Source organism: Thalassophryne amazonica, chromosome 1 (genome assembly GCF_902500255.1).
Source record: "Thalassophryne amazonica chromosome 1, fThaAma1.1, whole genome shotgun sequence".
Taxonomy (NCBI): Eukaryota; Metazoa; Chordata; class Actinopteri; order Batrachoidiformes; family Batrachoididae; genus Thalassophryne; species Thalassophryne amazonica.
In genome coordinates, this window is record NC_047103.1 from 18,154,453 (window position 1) to 18,172,780 (window position 18,328).

General features: G+C 38.8%; 1 protein-coding gene across 3 annotated transcripts in view; it reads right to left on the reverse strand.

The window, feature by feature from the left end:
- Nucleotides 1-12,446: 12,446 nt before the first annotated feature.
- LOC117506954 (RNA-binding Raly-like protein) overlaps nucleotides 12,447-18,328 on the reverse strand; it is a 448,208-nt gene continuing 442,326 nt past the window's right edge. For all 3 annotated transcript variants that reach the window (XM_034166639.1, XM_034166632.1, XM_034166646.1), the window contains one exon: nucleotides 12,447-12,732. The gene's annotated coding sequence lies outside the window, so the exon portion shown is untranslated. The remainder of the gene's footprint in view (nucleotides 12,733-18,328) is intronic.

The following is an 18,328-nucleotide window of genomic DNA, read 5'->3' on the forward strand; positions in this document are numbered from 1 at the left end:
TGTCACCTACTTATCTTGCTTTGCACCACTTTTGTTTTGCCCTCCTGCACGCTCTTGCCTTTCTTCTCTCTTCTTTGTTCACTTAACCACACCTCTTTCCAGAACCTTCCACACACCTGCTTCACATCAACCTGATTAGTTTGCTCCTCTTTAAAACCCTCACAGTTCCACCGCTCACTTCCGGATTGTTGACTTTGTTCACTTTCTCACCTGTCGTTCTTGTCCAGTTTGTTCTTGTGTGTTTTGACCTTGCTTTGGTGCTCCGACCTCCACCTTGTCGTATCCTGAACTCTGCCTGTATTTTGACTCTGCCTTTGTTTTGCCTGCTATATACCTCGACGCTGTGTGAACGAACCCTGCTTGGTTTATGGACCACGTCCCAGCCTGTACCATGTCTTATACATCTGCTTCCATGTCTGACTACCTGTGTATTGAACCCAATGCCTGGTTTCAAGATAAAGCCTATTATTCATCTAAACCAACCATGCCTGTGAGTCTGCATTGGTCTCCCACTGCTTCCGGTTTCAGCCCACTACTAGCTCTGACAGTCACTAGTAATCAGTGGTGTCTCTGGGTGAAAACACGACTTTTTCATGTGTGTGTGTGTGTGGTTTTTTTTTTTGGTTTTTTTTTTGTAACGAGTAACGGCATGGCGCATAGAAAATGTATCGGAGTAGAAGTATGCAATTAAGGTCGGAAATGTAGTGAAAGTAAGCTGAATTAAAAAAAAACTCAAGTAAAGTACAAAGTCTTCCAAAACATACTTAAGTACAGTAGTGAAGTATTTTTACTTCGTTACTATACAACACTGCTAGAAGCAAAGAGGACCATAAATGGGCATTTCCTGTTAAATATTTGAGACATTATATAACTGATGACCTGTCTGATGATAAGGACATTTACAGACAGAATGCTGTATGACGTATGCACAAGCTAATATTTTAGGATGTGTTCATCATCTGTAAAGAAACACACTTTTTAAAGTTTTTTGCGCCCCATTGTATACTGCCCATTTATGGCACCAGAAAAAGCAGTATGCAGAAACTTAATGTGGCAGATAATGACGGCATGAGACTGCTGCTTAAAGTGCCACGGTGGAGCAGTGTGAGCCAGATGTTTGAGTGTAGGTGTCCTCACCTGTCTCTTACTGTTCTCAGGAATCTCATGTGTAGGTGGATGTGTAGACTATCTGAGTCATCCAGCAGCATAAATGCAACACTGGTGAACCCTGCAGTGAGTGCACCTTGATGCTATGGAACCACTGGTGTTTTAATCTCTATGTAAAAATTTTAACTTTCTATTTTGAATATGTTGTTGCTCAAGGCGTCTGAAATCATGCGGAGCTGTTCTGATTCTGGAGGTATTGTTTAAATCTGATTTATTTTTGAATTTGACAGATGAAACCTTGACCCAAACCTCAAACCATTTAAGAAAATGTGATCTGCAAGGTCGCTAAGCAACTGAGACGTCAGTTTAGAAACTTGTTACAATTCCAAGAGGGCGCAGCATCCTTCACACAGTGGAGGGCAGTCTTACAAACACAAAGAACTTCTGATTGGGTCCACTTTCTCACACTACATAAAGTGATATTAACATATTTATAACAATCCAGACAGCTGAATTTGAAAGTAGGCATTTTATTTTATTAATTTATTTATTTTATTAGTTTGGTTTCTGCAGGAAATTGCTGCATAATTCTGGACTTGAATGAACATTTCACAAAGCCACAGATTACAGGAATTTTCAAAAAAAAAAAAAAAAAAAGGAATTGCTGTTCATGCTGGAGTTTAGCTGCTAAAATGCTTGTGTGACTGGAAACTTGCCAGATCAAACCACCATAAAATTTCTTGTTGTTTTTCGCTTGTGCCACTTGGCTGTCTGTCCTCCACCTACGAAGTGGTACAGAAATTTTAACCAGATTATGTGTAGTATTTCATTATTGTATAATATTTCACATACACTCGCTCACTCATCCTCAACTGCTTACTCCAATTAAATGTCATGGGGGGCAGGCGTCTATCCCAGCAGTCATAGAGCGTGAGGGGGGTCCACCCTGGACAGGACGCCAATCTGTTGCAGGGCCACATGTAGACACATTCACACCCACGCGCACACCTACAGACAGTTTCAAGTTTCCAATCCACGTAACCTGCATGTCTTTGGGTGTGGGAGGAAACCAGAGAGAACCCACACAAACACGGTCAGAACATGCAAACTTCACACAGAAAGACCACAGGTGGGAATTGATCCCATGACCTTTTTGCTGTGGAGCAACAGTGCTAACCACTAAGCCACCTTGCTGCCTGTGCAATGTTTCAACCACAACCTGTTTATTTGTAGTTGGATTCAGCCTGCGTGAGGATTTCTGCACTCTTGGTAAGACTGATTCAAGTGACAGACTCGTAAACCCGTATCTGTTTCGTGAGTGACCAGGAGGATCCGGATGCATGAATTGCGTTGAGTTTTTTTGTCTCTACTACGCAATGCCGGTTTGTACATTCTTTGTGCAGGTCAGATTGTCAACTAAAATGCTGACAGCTCATCTGCAGACTGATATTTAATCGCAGCCAGCACTCCTTCGATGACAAGCTGCCATTACGGCGTCCAGTTTTCTGCTGACTGACGTTAATTTAACTTATAATCAAAACACTGCGTGCTATCACTCATTAAAGTTCCATTTTGACGGCAAACATGGCACACTGCATAAAAGGACGATAAATCACAAGCAAAGCGGCACTCTGTGAGGCAGGAAGATGAATGCTGATGAGCGCAGGAAAGTCTTTAAGCAGAAAGCTTTAATTACGTACCAAGCCCCCCCCCCCCCCACGAGCTTTCACATGTTTTCACTGTTTACAATTTAAATAAATAAATCAGGGCTTCCTTATATCGTTATTCTAAAAAGTAATACAAATATAAAACACAGAGTGCTGCAGTACAACTAAATCATCACTTTTACAGCCAGGTGGTTGATGGATGCAGGAAAAACGTTACTGAATCATACGACTGTATGAGTTTGTTTGTGTTTTTGTTCCCACGCTCCTTCCACGTCCTTCAGCAGATTTCCACCATACTCAAGGATGAAGGGTGACCCTAGAAATGTCCTTAAACCATTAGATTTGGCAAAAAACAACATCATTATGGTCAAAACGTCCAATTTCTAACAAAATTAGCAGGATTATATGGGTCCCTGAATTCCCACAGTCGAGGTCAAATTTGCCAAAGGTCATTCACTAGAGTCAAGGTTAATGGGGTCAAAGTCCAAATTTAAATTTTTTACCCCAATTTGCAACAAATTTGGCATACATGTGGTAGGTAGGTTTTGGAATTGCCCAGACGAGGTCAAATCATTGCGGTAAAGGTCATGTCAATCAATCAATTTCAATCAGTTTTATTTATATAGCGCCAAATCACAACAAACAGTTGCCCCAAGGCGCTTTATATTGTAAGGCAAGGCCATACAATAATTACGTAAAAACCCCAATGGTCAAAACGACCCCCTGTGAGCAAGCACTTGGCGACAGTGGGAAGGAAAAACTCCCTTTTAACAGGAAGAAACCTCCAGCAGAACCAGCCTCAGGGAGGGGCATGTCTGTCAGGTTTGCCACAATCGAATGACATTCATGTACAAGAAGTTGATGCAGTTATGATGAGTTTTTCATTCGTGCCTGTTTTTTCTTGGACATAACACTAACAACTCCCTGCTTGATCCATGCATTAAATTATTACTTTGAATGAATAAACAGAATGTAACTTAAAGTAAAAATGATTTTTTCAGCGTTACAAATTTGCAAATAACTGATGATATGACTTGATGAGATCAATACTTTGATTTGCTTTGAAACACAAGGTGGTAATTTAAACTGTCTGAGGATTTGTGCGCAGCAGAAAAGCCACCAAACATCCGTTGTGTTGTGTCCGGTGATTTATAGAGAGTCAAAAACAGTCTCATAAGGAGGACATCACCTAGGTAAATACCTCCACACACATTGGATTAGCGGTTAGCACTGTTGGTTATGGTTAGGGTTGGGGTAGGAGTAGGGTTAGTAATAGAGCGTCGAAAAAAACCTGTCACGAGGATTTGAATCATTTTGTGGTGGGAGCCTGAAAAAAATGTGAGACTGGGCTGTATACTTTTTTGCAATGACAATTAAAGATAGAATAGAATAGAATAATTCTTTATTGTCCACCGATGTGGAAAATTGTCTTTGGCTCACCAGCACAAAAAAGACAAAAAAACAGTCATAAAACATTCATACAAACACACAAATAAAACAAAAATAAGATACATAAAATACATGGCAGTAAAAGAAGAAATAGAATAAGACCTAGTAAGATAAATAAAACGTACAGTAAGATCTAATAAAATCAAATAAAACAGAAGTAAAGCAGTTCAGGTTTAATTTGTGGAGTGGTCACTTTTTTGAGTTCATTATGGTGACGGCATTTGGTATAAAAGATTTTTTGAAAGAACCTTTGGCCAGAGGAGCTCTGTAGCGCCTCCCAGACTTCAAGAGCTCAAACTGACAGGACAGAGGATGAGAGCTGTCTGCCAGGACAGCTCTCATATTCTGATTTTGGTTCTCTCTAAACACTGGTATTTGTCTCAATAATACCTTGCTATTTAAGGTGCTATCTTGAAGTATGACAGTGTATACTTGTTTAGTTCAAAATCTGCATGGTCAGTTGTTTCTGCTGCGTAGAGGCCGTAACACCAGAAAATGCAAACATGGTTATTATATTCATAAATCTGTCAAGGTCATTGGGGTGTAAAGTGAAAATTTTGATATTTTTTAAGTCTGATTTGCACAAAGCATGGCACATGTATAGGTTGGTTCCAGAATTGCAAAGACAAGGTCTAATTTGCCAAAGGTCAGTCCCATGAGTCAAGGCCATACCTGTTGTTTGTTGACCAACCTTTCTCAGGTCTTTTGGCGGATTCCCATCAAACTTGGTATGTGGATGATGGTTGACTTAGGAATTGCCATTACAGTTTTTTAAATTGAAGTGATGAGCATTTATGTAAGTGATCATTTTGTGTTTTGCAATGTAGTTGGAATTATATCATGCTGTATAGACTGGTTTAAAATTCAAGATTATCAAAAGTCATTTTAAACATTTTTGTGTAAAGATGTATATTTTTATGTCACGAAACAATAAAATGTAAAAGGTAGTGAGTACTTGTTTTTATAAAAGACCTTTTTTTTTAAATAAAAAAACAAAACAATTGAAGATGGACATTCATGGACAGTTCTGGTTCTGAGTCCTTTATATTTATTTGTAAAACAAAGTGACTAAATTAAACATGACACAAATGTTTATTGACTGAGAAGACAAATATCTACAACGACAATAAGCTCTTTAGCCTTACAACAGTTGGAACAAACTGTTTTACACAGTACATGAACTGAAATACAAAGATACAATAAACATGCCTTTTTTTTTGGATAAAAATCTCTTTACAAAAAAATGTACATTTCTATACAATGTCTCAGTTACACAACTCTATAAAGACCCACAAACATGTTCTGTGTGGAATCACAACAGCAGCAAATCCAACAAGCTCTCATTTTATTCTTTACAATTTTTATAAACCTTCTCTTGTTCTCATCTATAGTTGCGATATTAAATAATACTGCTCAGGATTATTTACAGTGGAAATAAAATTTTGCAATATGAAGCTAAAAAATGTAAAGAGACTGATAGGAGAAATTACCACAGTTAAAAGCAGACATTTTTAATTTTTGCAAAATATGACATGTCACTATAATGTTCATCAAACAGGCTATCGAGGGAAAAAAGGTAAACATGTAGCACAGCCATTTCTTCAAGTGTTTGTTATTACAAAAGTATTCATATTTAGCTGGAGGAGGAGAGTCTTGAATGCCTGCATTTTTTAAGGCATTATAGCCGTGTTTACACCTGTTGACCAGAAAAACAAGTGGTACAGAATCATGCAGATTCAGAGGTTTGGCTTTATTTTACTTGTCTTTGCAGAATAATGCTACCTGTAAAATCCAATGACCTCTCTCCAAATTTTGATCTGTTACCATTTTCATCAAAAAGGTAAGAAACAACAAAAACCAAATAACAACCACAAAAATAGGTGTGCCACATTGACAAAGACGCTCAATTCTATTCTGCATTGTTCCGGTTTAATGTTGGACTGGGAGAGATGAACCAGTTAGAGGTGGGTGGGCTATAGCTATAGCCTCATAGTCATCACTGGAGTAACAGTGTGCAATCAATACTGTGAAAAATCAGGTCAATGAAAACTCCCACCAGGCCAGATTTTTTTTTCTAATGACACCAATAAAAAAATAACACTGTGCAAATAATGAAAAAGAATGCCAAATATCCATTAAATGGTAAATCACTTATTTCTGTGCATCTGCGGCTCAGATCAGCCCTGCAGTGCTGAAGCTGTGGTAATCAAAGTTCTGTTTCTCCCCCTTGTCCTGTTAAGTTCCACATGAGCCAAAACACCTGTTGAAGTCTTTTCTTACAGATCTAACTGGTTATGAAGTCATTTTCACATGAAATAACATTAACAGTTATGAAAATATTGTCAAACTGTGATTTTGTTGTGTGAATCACTGGACGTTTGTGCTGCACACTCGTTTAAGCCTTATTGATAGTTAATTAAACAGCCACAGGTTTGTTAAATGTAAAACTGTTGAAATCTTTGATTCATGAAATTATTCATCCAGATTTTTACTTTTAAATTACATTTTTTTTTTAACATTTGAAAATAGTCCAGGTTACACTCTTGCTCATATAAGATAATTATTAAAGGGATCACATAATGCAAAATCAGTCAAACAATGATGTAATACATTACTGTCCAGAAAGTGAAAAATACCATAATTACTTTGGGTGATATCACCTGCCCCTATTACCAGATGCCTTTTTTTTTGGTAATTCTCTCTGTACTTTGGTCTCACTGAAGTACAAAAGACAAACATATTCTTTTGAAGAAGATAAAGCTCATTCCTAGGTATCGTAAAAGCATGTACCCTGTAAAATTTAGTAAGGGAAGGGATAAATAAGTCCGTCCCTTTTTTTTAAACATAACTCACAAATTAAAAGAGCATAAAGTGTGTCCCTTCAGCTGCTCCCTTGTTTCCACTTGTGGTCAAAGGTGGATCTGCATGTTGATTGGGCACAAGTATTATACCAGACGTCTTTTCTCCATAGAGAATGAGTAAGGGGTGCGATTTGAACCGGGAACCTTCTGCACTGGAAATAAGAGCACATAACCAGTTGGCCTGTGGCTTATTCAAATTTGGTGACCTTTGATGAACCCATTTAATCAAAAATGCATCTTTGTTCTAACTATCCAGCAGGTGGCAGACATGCCTGCCACCTGGTGGATGGTTAGGGTATGGTGGATTAGGAGCAGGTGTAGTTGTCAATGGTACAGACAGACTGTTTCTGGACAGAAAAGTACTAAATTATTGCATTAAACTGTTATTTTGTGAATATTTAACAGTCATTACATTATAAAACACTAATAAAACCCAGTGGAAAGGATTTTTCATAAATTTGTGTGTGTGTGTGTGTGTGTGTGTGTGTGTGTGTGTGTGTGTGTGTGTGTGTGTGTGTGTGTGTGTGTGAGAGAGAGAGAGATTAAAAGCAGAACTGTCTTAAATTGTGGGATTAAACTGTTATTTTAAAATCATTTCTCAATGGTGAGATTTAAAAGTTAAATGACATGGTCACAAATCCTCACAACCCACTGGAGAGGATTTTGTATGAATGCAGCTGAAGCAGATGCATTTTCTTTGTCTGTCTGTCTCGCTTGACATATGTGTAATTTTGAGGTTACATGTAGCTTGAAATGATGTTTTTTTTTTTTTTTTTGTCTGCTTCTTTCATTCCCAAAACCTCAGAGAAGATGGACATGTTTCGTTCATAAATGATGAAAATCTTTGTTTTCTCCCCATTGGTAAATGTTTTTATACTAAATGGTACCAAATATGATCAAAACCTCCACAAATAAACTATAAATATTTGCATGACTGTATACCACTCCAAGCAGATTTTATTTATTTACACTGTGTGTGTGTGTGTAATGACCAAAGTGTCCAAATCCTGCCATTAAAACCTTAACAGAGAGTAACACAAGTAACATAAGTAATGTTTAAATAAGGGCTCTATAAAAACAGGACACTGAGTGCCAACAACCATGGAGTTGTTTGTTGTTTTAAAAACATAAAAGAGGAAGTGGTGTTGCTGGGAAACCACAGAACACTGACCATATGTGCCAGCTGATTACTAAATAGCATTAATTATGCTAATGCCTTCAAGCAATTGGTTTTCAATGGTTGATGTTCGGTGTGTTGCCACTTAAAAACTCATCACATCAACAACTTCAGTTCTTCATTGTTAAGTCATTTTGCACAGTAAGTGTAAAGCTTTTAGAGTGTTTATGTTGTGGTATTGGGCAGTCACATGGTACGCATACTGCAGTCGAGTTTTAAAAACCATCACCGATTTCTAATTAGAGCCCGACCGACAGGGATTTTTGGGTGCAGATACTGATATATCTGCCAGTTTCAACAAACATAACAATTGCAATGATTCCTCACATTTCATTATTAAACCCCATTAAAGAAATATAATTGAGGCTTGATGTTTTACAGTTAAAACATGAACATTATTACAAATAACTATAAATATAGCCAACAACCAAACAACAACATACGTCACACTGCCATCATTCTGTGTTCACAGTTGTATCGCCCTGCATTTGCATAAAGTAGACTTTTCATTTATTTTGGCCCCACCTAACTTTAGGCATAGTGACCAATTGTTGTTGTCACTGCAAAAGGCTCACTCCAATTGCAAATGAATGGCCACTGGTCACTTTGCCGCTGTCACTTGTAGCTAGTACGACCAAGAGGTGATGGGGGGTCCCAGCCATGCTTGGCAGCATGGCAAACAATGCCACCAGAGAATGGTCTCTGCTGGCCAACGTTGTAGTGACATGTTCCAACAGTCAAAGTGTTTTTTGCATTGTTTATTCTGTAAAATATAACTTTTCCTGTTGACAAAAATAACATCATTACCTATATGTTTGTGAAAGGCTCATATTGGGCAATATTATCAACCCACTGATATATTGGTCGGCCTCTACTACGAATAACATTACAGAAAATCATAAAAGGTCGATGCTGTTGTTAGAGTAATGCTGCTCTTGTACCGTACTTAAAAATCTTAACTGAAAAACTAACAGAAAAGGCTATTTTGAGACAGTTTTTTTTTTTGTCATCAGTCAAGCTACTCATTTTCAGCACCACGTGACAGCAATTTAACTTACTAATTGACTATTACTGTAAAGTACTCTCTAGCTTTGTGTGGACAGTTTGATTTTGAGCATGTTTAAAAGGTTTTATAGGTTTAAACCAACTGTAAATCTATAATGGCTTTGAATGTTTATGATTTAAATATTTTATGTTTTTACTTCACCTCTTGAATTTTGTTTTATAGTATTAATATAAAGCATTGAGAATCTTGTGATTTTTTTAAGTGCACTGCTAGACTATGTATGCTACTATTACAGTAGCATACAGTAGACCTTTAATCTTTAGTCTTAAAATGTGTTGTTTTAATAATTTAATTACTGTATTTTTTTTTTTTTAAAGAAATTCTAATTTGGCCATTTGATCATCATTGATATTCAAATGGGAAGGCACTACGTGGTGTGATTTGACAACCCAAAATGAAGTGTGTCTCATGACAAAAGAATATTTTGCCCAAAACAATAGCTCCATGCAGTGAGTGTGACAGGTTGAAATATTGCCCGTTAGCCGAGTCGCAGAGATAATCGTCTCAAACTGACATTGCAATGAAATTCTGGGTGATTATGTTGTGTGGCTGCTGCCACGGACTAATAGGAATATTGTTGCTTGGACACTAAACCTACCGACATTGTGTCACAGGACGTGGACGCCTGACGTCAACCAAATTGCTCAGTGTGGCACTTTCGAGTCACAGATGGAGGCACGGCTGACAATCAGAATTTGAAAATATTCCCATTGGGCAGTGTGACATACAGCATTACAAGTTTGTCAGACTTGCACAGAGTGTGGCATTCTGCAGTTAAATTTAACTAGTTGTAGAAATGTCACATTAAGCCGGCGTGAGGGTCTCCAACTCAACCCGCCTTGGGGCCAAGCTGTTCTCCATAAGGGGGCCAACTGAACACTCAGTGGAGAAAAAAGTTCAGTTTATTTTGTTCTGGTTACTTTTATTCCTTGAGAAAACTTTCTAACTGCCGATGAGACAGGAATCTGTCACAGTAAATGTGTCTGAGGCAGTGGAACTGAATAGTTCTCAGGTTTTTAAATGCAACACTGTGTCAGGACAGTATTACTGATTCTACAGTCAGTCAGGTTCACAAGTATTTGGACAGTTGTAATTTTACCTCTGGACACCACCAAAAGTGTCGACTTTTAGCTTGAATTCAAAGGCCTCAATGAAAACACAGCATCAAGCATGAAGGAATTACAGTTATTTTTGTACACATGCCTCTATTTTTAGAGGCCATAACTAATTGGGCAAACTAAATATAAATTATCACTTTTACAGCCAGTTTTCTTTTGACGAGATGAATATGTAAACATTTGTAAGTCACTGAATATGTCTTTGGCTTATTTACATCAGTCATTAATATATATGAAAGGTACTGTATAGTAAATCTGTCTGGAGTTGGCAGTTCTCAAAAACCAAAGAAGATTTGCAAAGGAAGCCACCTGGGATCTGATGTTTTACAGACACTGTACCGGACCATCGTGGTGAAGAAGGACCTTAGCCAGAAGGCGAGACTCTCAATTTACCAGTTGATTTAAGCTCATGTTCTAACTTATAGTCATGAACTGTGGACAACAACTAAAAGAATAAGATCACAGATACAAGCAGCAGAAATGAGATTCCTTCATTGGCTATCTGGGTTACACTCTGGGACAGGGTGAGAAGCGTAACTATCCGGGAGGGACTCAGACTAGAGCCGCTGCTTCTTCACATGACCTGGTTGTCTCAATAGGAAGGTCTTCTGGGCACGTCCAAATGGGAGGAGTCTCTAGGGAATTATATTTCCCAGCTGTCTTGGGTACACCTCAGGATTCCCTGGGAGGAGTTACAGGACAGGGAAGTGTGGAATGAGCTGCTTGGTCCATTGCCACCATGACCCAGACCCAGATGCAGTAGGTCGAAAATGAATGAATGAATGTGCAACTTCTGTCTGTTGCACTACTAGTCACAGCTTCATAGTGGAGTGGAACAGAGATGGAGTTTTATACAAAACACAGACCAAATCTAGGCTCAAGTCTGCTGTATGATTTCACTGTGCACAGTTTTTCTCCAGTCGCTGCCACAGAAGCTTCCTTTGGAGTTGTCATATATGTGTCTTGGTGATGTTCCTCACTGGTTTCCTTCTTGCAGTCTGCTCCATACATTCCCATACTCATATTTTTTAACGATGAATGTAAATGAAGCCAAAGACACATTCAGTGTCTTGATGCTCATGTATGCAAAAGTGATGAGTTTGTATTAATAATCCTGAATTAGTTTCTCTAATTACTTATGGCCTTTGAAATAGGAGGGCCTGTAAAGGCGCTTTAATTCCCAAAAGGTTTATGTGATTTTTTTTTTAAATCTTGCATTAAAGCTAAAAATCAAGACTACAAAATCATCTTGAATGTTTCACTTCATCTCGACTGCAGTGTGCAGAGTCCTCTGTCCAAATACCTATGGACCTAACTGTATGTGGGCATGTTTTTAAGGATGCAATCCTATGTTAGCTCACTGAAAAGGTCCTAATATGACCCCTTTAAATTGGTTGTCTGCTACACGGTGTTTTAATCAACTTTGGCTCATATTTCATATCAAGCATTTGTTATTAAAATAATACAGCCACGTTTTGTGTGCAAAGGCTGCAGACTGCAGCAAGACTCGATGATGGAGAAGGAGAAAGAGGGCGTTGGCTCTGGGGCAGCAGACGTCCATGTTGCGCTGCACAGGCTGAGCGCATAGAGACGTCAGGGCAGCGCTCCCACTGGAAGCCCATTCTGCTTCCGAAACTTGGCAGGAGTCCGAATGTATAATGGAACGACCTCACAGGCTGCTTGTGTGACAAATGGATAAGCTGGATAAAGTTATGCTTGCAGCTGCTGGCTTATGACGAGTTAACGCCAGACCAGAAAGGTTAGTTTTGTGATTATCTCACTGCAGATTGTTCTGTGATTTGTTCTTCTGATTTCTGAGCAACAGAAATTCCCTGGAGGGGAGGGGTGGGGTGGCAACACAACAATAACAAGAAAAATTACAGAGCAAACACAGTTCAAAAAGCAGCCTAAATAAAAAGAGATTGGCAACATCAACTTTCAACCTTTTTTTACTCCAAGCCTTCATTTCCATCACTAGTTTTTTTTTTTTTTTTCTTTTTCTGCTCCTTGCAGCAACACGATCAGCACACGGTACTTTTAGGCTCTTGCAGTGAAAAGTTGGATGCACAGAATGTCCATGAGCTACACTCGGGCCAATGCATGAAAATGGGTTCGGAACACGTTTGGGCGCATCACGCTCCGTTTGTGTATCAAAATGTGATTCAGCGTCTCTTGAACACAATTTACAGTCCAGAATGGGCTTCTCCAACCCTCAGAGATCCTTTTCTCTCTCTTGAAGGCTTTGATGAATTCTAATACCTCCAGCCAGGACGTCTGCATCGTCGCCCTAAAACGATAAAAAATACAAACTTATGAAAGCACATTACTGGACGGTGCCCCCTCCTCAAACTCTGCCTACAGTATTTATAATTCAGTAAATCTGATGAGGATTAGGCAGAATTTAAAGCGCCTCAGCTTTGAGTGGCCTCAGAAATATCTGAGGAAGTGCAGAAATATTTTCCAGTAGCTGGAGGGGCTTCACTAATCCTCCTGGACATGACTTATTGAGGTTCTTCTCACTGTGATTTTCTGTCCTTCCTGCAAGCGGAACATTGGAATATTCTCCACAAACTCGAGTGGGATTTTCAGGTTCTTTAATGCACGTGGTCAGAGGATGTGCCACATTATGTTAATCAAAGACACACATATTGGAAAGGAAATGGAAAAGTGAAGTGTAACGTGTGGCAGCTTCATAAGTGTGGAGGAAAAGTGGGACACGAGACAACCATCCGTGGAAAAGTTGAAGGGCACAACGGCAAAGTTGAATGAAGGGAAAGTGTGCACATGGAAGGAAATTCTGAACTATGCAGATAAATGCTTGGGACATGATGGAAAATTGGTGACTGTTCATGAACTTGTGAGAGTTTTCTGACAAGTTTTCTTCATATGTAAATGATCAGCTGGAATTCTACGAGCCTATGGGCGTTATTGTTGTTAAAACCTCAGTACGACCCAATCATTTCTGCACCATCATCAAGGGCGGCTCAACAGTGGGGTTTGGTGGGGCTGCCGCCCCCCTCCAAGAATTTCAGTACTCTGCCACAAAAAATTGACATTTGCTCCTCAAAATTGCTGCATTCTGCTCTTGTACACATAGTTTTCACTGAACCCATGAGACAGCTATTTATGCACTGGAATCTTAGTCTGTCACAAGAATTTTGACTTTAATATTACCCAATTTGTTGGTTTACATAAGAATGTTTCCAACATTTTAGCGAACACAATGTCACGATACGTAATAGGCATTGTCATGACTCTTACAACCCCTGGCAAAAATTATGGAATCACCGGCCTCAGAGGATGTTCATTCAGTTGTTTAATTTTGTAGAAAAAAAGCAGATCACAGACATGACACAAAACTAAAGTCATTTCAAATGGCAACTTTCTGGCTTTAAGAAACACTATACGAAATCAAGAAAAAAAGATTGTGGCAGTCAGTAACGGTTACTTTTTTAGACCAAGCAGAGGAAAAAAATATGGAATCACTCAATTCTGAGGAAAAAATTATGGAATCACCCTGTAAATTTTCATCCCCCAAATTAACACCTGCATCAAATCAGATCTGCTCATTGACATTGACCCTATGCCATGACATTGACCCTATGTGTCTTTTTGCAAGGAATGTTTTTGCAGTTTTTGCTCTATGGCAAGATGCATTATCATCTTGAAAAATGATTTCATCATCCCCAAACATCCTTTCAATTGTCCAAAATATCAACATAAACTTGTGCATTTATTGATGATGTAATGACAGCCATCTCCCCAGTGCCTTTACCTGACATGCAGCCCCAAATCATCAATGACTGTGGAAATTTACATGTTCTCTTCAGGCAGTCATCTTTATAAATCTCATTAGAAAGGCACCAAACAAAAGTTCCAGCATCACCACCTTGCCCAATGCAGATTCGAGATTCATCACTCTTTCTTTGCTAACAAAATTTTAACTATTAGAGAAAAAATTACTCATAACCATCCCAAAGACGTATCGTTATCTTTGGCTGCTTTCAGTGATGCCGGTATTTGGTTAGACTCTTTCTCTCCGATTGTTCTGTCTGAGTTATTTTCATTAGTTACTTCATCCAAACCATCAACATGTTTATTAGACCCCATTCCTACCAGGCTGCTCAAGGAAACCCTACCATTATTTAATGCTTCGATCTTAAATATGATCAATCTATCTTTATTAGTTGGCTATGTACCACAGGCTTTTAAGGTGGCAGTAATTAAACCATTACTTAAAAAGCCATCACTTGACCCAGCTATCTTAGCTAATTATAGGCCAATCTCCAACCTTCCTTTTCTCTCAAAAATTCTTGAAAGGGTAGCTGTAAAACAGCTAATTGATCATCTGCAGAGGAATGGTCTATTTGAAGAGTTTCAGTCAGGTTTTAGAATTCATCATAGTACAGAAACAGCATTAGTGAAGGTTACAAATGATCTTCTTATGGCCTCGGACCGTGGACTCATCTCTGTGCTTGTTCTGTTAGACCTCAGTGCTGCTTTTGATACTGTTGACCATAAAATTTTATTACAGAGATTAGAGCATGCCATAGGTATTAAAGGCACTGCGCTGCGGTGGTTTGAATCATATTTGTCTAATAGATTACAGTTTGTTCATGTAAATGGGGAATCTTCTTCACAGACTAAAGTTAATTATGGAGTTCCACAAGGTTCTGTGCTAGGACCAATTTTATTCACTTTATACATGCTTCCCTTAGGCACTATTATTAGACGGTATTGCTTAAATTTTCATTGTTACGCAGATGATACCCAGCTTTATCTATCCATGAAGCCAGAGGACACACACCAATTAGCTAAACTGCAGGATTGTCTTACAGACATAAAGACATGGATGACCTCTAATTTCCTGCTTTTAAACTCAGATAAAACTGAAGTTATTGTACTTGGCCCCACAAATCTTAGAAACATGGTGTCTAACCAGATCCTTACTCTGGATGGCATTACCCTGACCTCTAGTAATACTGTGAGAAATCTTGGAGTCATTTTTGATCAGGATATATCATTCAAAGCGCATATTAAACAAATATGTAGGACTGCTTATTTGCATTTACGCAATATCTCTAAAATCAGAAAGGTCTTGTCTCAGAGTGATGCTGAAAAACTAATTCATGCATTTATTTCCTCTAGGCTGGACTATTGTAATTCATTATTATCAGGTTGTCCTAAAAGTTCCCTAAAAAGCCTTCAGTTAATTCAAAATGCTGCAGCTAGAGTACTGACGGGGACTAGAAGGAGAGAGCATATCTCACCCATATTGGCCTCTCTTCATTGGCTTCCTGTTAATTCTAGAATAGAATTTAAAATTCTTCTTCTTACTTATAAGGTTTTGAATAATCAGGTCCCATCTTATCTTAGGGACCTCGTAGTACCATATCACCCCAATAGAGCGCTTCGCTCTCAGACTGCAGGCTTACTTGTAGTTCCTAGGGTTTGTAAGAGTAGAATGGGAGGCAGAGCCTTCAGCTTTCAGGCTCCTCTCCTGTGGAACCAGCTCCCAATTCAGATCAGGGAGACAGACACCCTCTCTACTTTTAAGATTAGGCTTAAAACTTTCATTTTTGCTAAAGCTTATAGTTAGGGCTGGATCAGGTGACCCTGAACCATCCCTTAGTTATGCTGCTATAGATGTAGACTGCTGGGGGGTTCCCATGATGCACTGTTTCTTTCTCTTTTTGCTCTGTATGCACCACTCTGCATTTAATCATTAGTGATCGATCTCTGCTCCCCTCCACAGCATGTCTTTTTCCCGGTTCTCTCCCTCAGCCCCAACCAGTCCCAGCAGAAGACTGCCCCTCCCTGAGCCTGGTTCTGCTGGAGGTTTCTTCCTGTTAAAAGGGAGTTTTTCCTTCCCACTGTAGCCAAGTGCTTGCTCACAGGGGGTCGTTTTGACCGTTGGGGTTTTACATAATTATTGTATGGCCTTGCCTTACAATATAAAGCGCCTTGGGGCAACTGTTTGTTGTGATTTGGCGCTATATAAAAAAAATTGATTGATTGATTGATCACTGAATATGACTTTCATCCAGTCATCCACAGTCCACAATTTCTTTTCCTTAGCCCATTGTAACCTTGTTTTTTCTCTTTAGGTGTTAATGATGCCTTTCATTTAGCTTTTCTGTATGTAAATCCCATTTCCTTTAGGCGGTTTCTTACAGTTCGGTCACAGACGTTGACTCCAGTTTCCTCCCATTCGTTCCTCATTTGTTTTGTTGTACATTTTTTGATTTTTGAGACATATTGCTTTAAGTTTTCTGTCTTGACGCTTTGATGTCTTCCTTGGTCTACCAGTATGTTTGCCTTTAACAACCTTCCCATGTTGTTTGTATTTGGTCCAGAGTTTAGACACAGCTGACTGTGAACAACCAACATCTTTTGCAACATTGCGTGATGATTTACTCTCTTTTAAGAGTTTGATAATCCTCTCCTTTGTTTCAATTGACATCTCTCGTGTTGGAGCCATGATTCATGTCAGTCCACTTGGTGCAACAGCTGTCCAAAGTGTGATCACTCCTTTTTAGATGCAGACTAACGAGCAGATCTGATATGATGCAGGTGTTAGTTTTGGGGATGAAAATTTACAGGGTGATTCCATAATTTTTTCCTCAGAATTGAGTGATTCCATATTTTTTTCCTCTGCTTGGTCTAAAAAGGTAACCGTTACTGACTGCCACAATCTTTTTTTCTTGATTTCTTATAGTGTTTCTTAAAGCCAGAAAGTTGCCATTTGAAATGACTTTAGTTTTGTGTCATGTCTGTGATCTGCTTTTTTTCTACAAAATTAAACAACTGAATCAATCAATCAATCAACATTTATTTATAAAGCGCTTTACAGCACCGACTGGTGTCCAAAGTGCTTAACATTAAAAACACAAATTTACAAAATAAAACACATATAAAATAAAATTTTAAAACAACACATAAAAAAAGAACATAAAAATAACAGAACCTGTCACCTCCCCACTAAGTGTTAAAAGCCAGTTTAAATAAATAAGTCTTTAACTTAGATTTAAAAAGTGCTAGGTCAGGAATAGTACGTAACTCAAGAGGTAGCTCATTCCACAGTCTGGGGCCAGCTACCGCGAAAGCATGATCACCCCAGCGTTTATATCTTGACCTTGGAACATCTAAGTAAAGTTGGCCAGACGCCCTTAACGTCCTACTGTAGGTGCGTAAAGTTAAAATTTCAGACAAGTAGGGAGGTGCAAGGCCATAAATAGCTTTAAAAACAAACATTAAAATTTTAAAATCAATTCTAAAACGAACTGGAAGCCAGTGGAGTGAGTATAGGATGGGTGCAATATGCTCACGTCTAGAAGTGTTTGTCAAAAGACGAGCAGCAGCATTCTGCACCAACTGGAGACGCGCAAGAGACGACTGATTAATGCCCGCATAAAGTGCATTACAATAATCAAGTCTGGAGCTGATGAAAGCATGAATGGCCGTCTCAAGATCACGTCTACTGAGAAAGTGCTTTATTTTAGCCAAGAGGCGAAGTTGGAAAAAACTAGCTTTGACAACAGAATTTATCTGTTGATCGAACCTCAAACAGCTGTCAAATATCACTCCCAAATTCTTGACAGCTGGTTTTACATAGTTAGCCAAAGCACCAAAATTTGGTGTTACCACATTTGGTATGCCAGTGCGCTCAAACACCATGATCTCAGTTTTACCATCATTCAGGTAAAGGAAGTTTCGGGACAGCCACTGCTTTACATCACTAATACAATTAAATAATGATGACAAAGCATCACTCCCATTAGTCCTCACAGGCAGATAGATTTGCAGATCATCTGCATAACAATGAAAGGACAAATTGTGCTGGGTTATAATTGACCCCAATGGCAGAATGTACAAAGAAAATA